The sequence below is a fragment of the Chlorocebus sabaeus genome, chromosome 20 (assembly GCF_047675955.1).
Source record: "Chlorocebus sabaeus isolate Y175 chromosome 20, mChlSab1.0.hap1, whole genome shotgun sequence".
In the NCBI taxonomy this organism is placed as follows: Eukaryota; Metazoa; Chordata; class Mammalia; order Primates; family Cercopithecidae; genus Chlorocebus; species Chlorocebus sabaeus.
Genome location: NC_132923.1, coordinates 97,247,096 through 97,253,095, shown reverse-complemented (window position 1 = coordinate 97,253,095; position 6,000 = coordinate 97,247,096).

The window sequence follows — 6,000 nt, the reverse complement described above, 5'->3', positions numbered from 1 at the left end:
CTGTTGCCCAGGCTGGTCTCAAAACTCCAGGCTCAAACAATCCTCCCACCTCAGCCTCCCAAAGTGGCTTGAGCCACTGTGCCTGGCCTGACTGGCTTTCATTTAGCATAATGTCCTCAAAATTGTAGCATGCGTCAGAACTTCCTTCCTTGCTAAGGGTGAATATTCCATCATATGTACTTACATTTTGTTTATCCACTCACTCTTACTTATTTTTGAGATAGGGTCTGTCTCATTCTGTCACCCAGGATCTGGAGTGCAGTGACACAATCACAGCTCACTGCAGCCTTGACCTCTTGGGCTTAAGTGATCCTCCCACCTCAGCCTCTTAAATAGTTGGGACTACAGGCACACACCACCACACCCAGCTAATTTGTTTATTCTTTTTAGAGATGGGGTCTCACTATGTTGCCCAGGCTGGTTTTGAACTCCTGGGCTCAAGTGATCCTCCTGCCTTGGCCCCTCAAAGTGCTGGGATAACAGGCACAAGCCACCGTGTGCAGTCCTAATATTCACTTTTCTTTTTCTTTCTTTCTTTTTTTTTTTTTTTTTGAGATGTAGTCTCACTCTGTCGCCCAGGCTGGAGCACAGTGGCACGATCTCAGTTCATTGCAACCTCCAACTCCCAGGTTCAAGTGATTCTCCTGCCTCAGCCTCCCAAGTAGCTGGGATTACAGGCCTGCGACACCACACCCAGCTGATTTTTGTATTTCTAGTAGAGACAGGATTTCACTATGTTGGTCAGACTGGTCTCAAACTCCTGACCCCAGGTGATCCACCCACCTCAGCGTCCCAAAGTGCTGGGATTACAGGTGTGCGCCACCGCATCCGGCCTAGATTCATTCTTGATGGACAACTGGGCTGCTTCTACCCCTTGGCTATTGTAAAGAACATACTATGCAGCACGAGGGTGTATCTCTCTGAGACCCTGCTTTCAGGTCTTTGGGATATATCCCCAGAGGGGGGACTGCTGGATCATATGGCGGTTCCCTTTTTAATTTTCTGAGGAACTGCCATACCATTTTCCACAGCAGCTGCACTATTTTACATTCTCACCAACAGTGCAAAGGGTTCCAATTTTTCCACATTCTTGCCAACACTTGTTATCTTCTGGGTTTATTTGTTTTGTTTTGTTTTATAGCAGTCATTCTAATGGGTACAGGGTATCCTAGGGCTTTTGAACTTAGAACCAGAGAGAACATCCGCACAATCTGTGTCCAGTTGTCAAGCGCATAAGAGGTGAAACACAGGCGCTACTAGCAGCCCTGTCTCCTGCCATGCAGAGAAAGCCTGTTTACAGTGAGAGAGGAGTGAGCTGATTTGCAGAGAAAAGAGAAAGTCTCTAAAGCCTCAGATTGGGTAGTACAAGTTGTGCCTGGAGCCTAGATACTTTCTTGCCCTTGAATTTGATGAGACACCTCATTAACCTAATCATAAATCCACCTTTTTACTTGTTAGTTTGAGTTGTTCCATTTGTAACCATGATTCTTGCCATAAACATCTTTGTACATGTTTGAGTTAGTTCTTCAATCATCTTTTCTTCTTCTTTTTTTTTTTACGTTTTCTTCCTTTGATTCTTTCTTAGAAGTAGATCGGATATAAATAATTTGTACATTCAAAAACCCTAAATCTGTATGTTCAAAAACCCTAAAGAAATGCCCTTGCAGAAGTAGAGGGTTGTGGTTAGAGCATGGCTTTGGAGTCAGCCCAAACTGGCTTCAAATCCTAGCTCAACAAATGTTTATGGGATGTGTTAACTAACTTGATGGTGGTATAGACAGATAAGATAGATAGATACACACACACATATATATACATATATAAAACCATCACTTTATATAGCTTGAATACATACAATTTTATCTGTCAATTATATCTCAATAAATCTGGATAAAAATAAAAGGCTGACTTAAATTAAAAAGCAAAAACACAAATAAGTGCTTTTAAGCAGCAGGCCATTGTAGGTGCCAGGGATAAAGCAGTGAACAACAGACAAAAATCGCTGCCCTCACCAAGCTTTCTCTCTGGTACTCGGCAAATATTTGCATGTTTACTCTATGCCAACCACTGTTTATTAAGCTGTGTTTATAAAATGGTGATAACAAATTATCTTGTCCGTTTGTTTTAAGGAATCATTATAACGTATGCATGTGCTTGATATAATGCCTGACACACAGAAAGCACTCAATGAAGAGAAGCTATGTCTACATTTAGACAGGGAGGTGTGCCTTGCAGAAATTAGCCTCAGTATACATTGGGTGCCCACTATATGTTCCACAATTATCTTAAAATAGTACTCAGATCCTGGCAGAATTTACTTTCCAGTGGGAACAAGAGATAAATAACAGGTGCTATGAGCTGTAGCAAAATAATGAGGCAGAACAGACTCTGGAGCCACCCACCTATTTTCAAATCCCAGCTTGCCCTTAGGAAAGTCATCTAACTGCTCTACTCACTTTCCTCAGTTGTAAGACAGAGCTAACAAGAACAATGACAAAACTACCTCATTGGGCTCTGTGAGGATTAAATAACTTAATATGTGTAAAAGTGCTTAAAGCAGTGCCTAGCTCACAGGACTACATAAGCACCAGCTAATATTAACACTATTACGTATTAACTGCTAGGAGGAGAAATTAAGTCTCCCTAGAGGAGTCGAAGAAGCTTTTTCTAAGGAGAGGACATCAGATCTGGGCCTTGAAGGATGTGCAGGAGTTCACTAGGTAAAGAGCAGGGGAAAGGACATTTCAAGGGAAGAAAACAGTCCAAGCAAATGAGCTGACCCATGGAGGAAATCATATGCATTGAAACAAACCAAACCTAACAGCTGAAGCCTAGGTGGGTGGCAGATGAAGCCTGAGGCACCATTTCTGGCCATTAGTACTACAGTCCACCAAACTAGTCAGTCTTAAGTCAGACCTTGCCCTGATAACTTCCAAGAAATGATACCATATCAGAAACCAACATTTTAGTAGCATTAACAATTTTTCCCCAATGAAGCAAATAAATCCAATTTATACTTACCATTTACTGGGCACTACAGTGCCAAAACACTATGCCATTTACAAAAGGACCTCACTTAATCTTTACCATGTCCCGTGGAATACAGATAACTTCATTTTACACACGAGGAAACAGGCTTTTAAGCAATATTCCCAAGATCACACAGATAGTATATTAGAAAATAAAGTGTTCAGCTGCAAATACAAATAGTGGTTTCTTTCTCCCACTGCCCCCTCCCTGCCACATAAAACAAGGTCTGAAGGTAGGCAGTTAAGTCATCATTAGTTCAGTTATTCAACAATGCCACCAAAACACCTTCCATCTTTCCTCCCCACCATCTTCACAGTATCAGCCACCGGCCCTGAGGTTTATACAGACTCCCATTCCCTACGATGTTTTCTTATTCTTGTCTTAAAGTCCTACCAGTCAGGATTTTCTCAAGCTTTACTTTTTGAAATATTGCAGAGGTCAGCTCAATACAACTCACTAATTTCACAGATGGGGAAATAGAGACATTTGCCCCAGGCAAACTAGCAGAGTTTATTAATTAGTTAAATGAGCCTGGAATTGAGTGCTCCTTCCATTTAGTGGGGACTGTAAGTTGCCCACCAAAACCTGTCCTTCCATTCCTTCTTGGCACATGGCTTGACTACGTTTCTCAGCCTTCCTGGCAAGGTAGGCGTGGCCATTGGACTAAGTCCTTGCCAAGGGAAAGTGAGAATGTATGCAGAAGTATCCATGCCACTGAAGGGTCTAGGCCTTTAGGTAGCAGGTCTGCCTCCTCCCTGTTCCTTTTCCCCTTCCCATTAGCTGGGACCAATGATGACCCAGCTTTAGGCACGCAGCCCATGAGGACAATACTCCAGAGGATGGAGAAGCAACATGATATGAGGAACCTGTGTGCCTGAATCACCATTTGGTGCAGAGCTGCCCCAGTGACCTGAACCGCTCACTTCAGACGGGTCAATTCCCCTCAGAGCTGTTACCTGAGAAAGAATAAACTTCTTTGTTCTTTAAGCCACTGTATCATTGAGTCTCTTTGTTATAGCAACGTAGCCTTTTACCTGAACTAATCCAAACATGCAGCTTCCTTTGTAAGCATTCAGAGCAGCTTTACAAATAACCAGTTAGCCATCATTTTAGAAAACAGCCTTAACTGCCCAAGTAGGCGATAATCAAATACCGAAATTCCTGCCAGTGGCTATCCCAAAATTTCTTCATCTTGGTTAAAGGGTATTTAGCTATTGAAGCAGATCACTTATGTAGAGAACTACTTAGTTTTTATGCTTTCACGCAATTTATTTAACAAATATTTGACTGTTTCTAGGTGCTAGGGATACTGACAAGTCACTGCATTCATAAAAGGTTGATTTCATGCATGTGTGTCTAGGGGGAGGGGGTTGTTAATTTTATTTTCTTTTTGAGCAACACGGTGTTGCTCTGCCACCCAGGCTGGAGTACAGTGGCATGATCATGTTTCACTGTAGCCTCAATCTCCCAGGCTCAAGCCATCCTCCTACCTGAGCCTTCCAAGTAGCTGGGACTATAGGCATGACCCACCATACCCGGCCTGCCTATCTATCTATCTATCTATCTATCTATCTATCTATCTATCTATCTAATCTATCTATCAATCTATCTATCAATCTGTCTATTTTTTAAATCTATCTATCTATCTATCTATCTATCTATCTATCTATCTATCTCTCTATCTATCTATCTATTTTTTTTTAAACAGACTGGGTCTCACTACGTTGGCTAGGCTGGTCTCAAACTCCTAGGCTTCAGTGATCCTTCTGCCTCAGCTTCCCAAAGTGTTGGCATTACAGGCGTGAGCCACCACTTCTGGACTGTTGTTTTTTAATGTTATACTGTGTGTTTTGTTTTGTTTTGTTTTAAGCAAAAAAATCCTCTTTGGAACTAAAGAGAGCTAAGAGAGTACAAAAAATTACTCAGCGCTAGGAAGGATCAAGCCATATTCCTGGAATACAGATGAGCTGTTCTCTTGCTTAGCCCTAAGAATCAAGCAAAGTATTTTCAAGTCTAAGAATCTAGATCTCTCTTCAGAATCAAAGTACTTTCTACCCACCTACAACAACATTGCCTGAACTGTAAGAAATATCTAAAGCCTAATCAAGATTTTTACTGACAGAAGCAGATGAACCTAATAGCTCACTGAGTATTGGAATTAATTGCCAAAGCCATTTAGATAGCACTGCTGGTGTGACGGACTGGAGGCTCTGGGTACCTGGACTGGAGGGCTCTGCTTGCCTGGAGATTGCTATGGCCAGATGGTACAAAATGGCATTCCTCATTCTCACTCCAGGCTGAGCAAATAGCCCAAAGCTCTATGGTACTTTTCAGCTCTCAAATGAGATTTGGTATGAGATTTAGAAATAAAGTAAGAAAGGTGATCTAAGGTTTGTCCTGGCTTTGCCGTGCTCTGTGACTGGAACATCCATATTTTAGGCCTCAGTTTCCCCATCCATACAAGAGATAAAGGATTCTTTCATCTCTACATTTATGACCATCACCAGACAAACTATTTTCCTTCCCTACACTTGACAGCAAAGTCATTCATTGGGGAGCAGGCACAAAAGGGAAATCTACTCAGGGCAGTGCCTCAGCCCAGAGCGCCAGGCAGATTTCTAGTGAGTGTTCTGCCTTTCCCAGGCTCTTTGCTGCCGATAAAGGAATTTCATTTGGTTGAATTTACAGTTTCTAAGAATATGAACAGTGGGCTCGACCACAGTGCCTTACACTTAGTAAGTGCTTCATAAATATTAGACATTTTGATTTTTTTTTTGTAAAAAATTCCTGATTTCCAATTGCCATAGAGATAACAACGAGTTCAATGAGAAGTTACTGCTCCAAGTATTTCAGATGGAAGAATTAAAGGCTTTTTAACGTACAATGATTAAAACTAGTTTTTCCTGCTTGTCTACTGAAACTTTTTTAGGCTTTAAAACATATTTAGCAACTTGAACGAAGAATATTTCA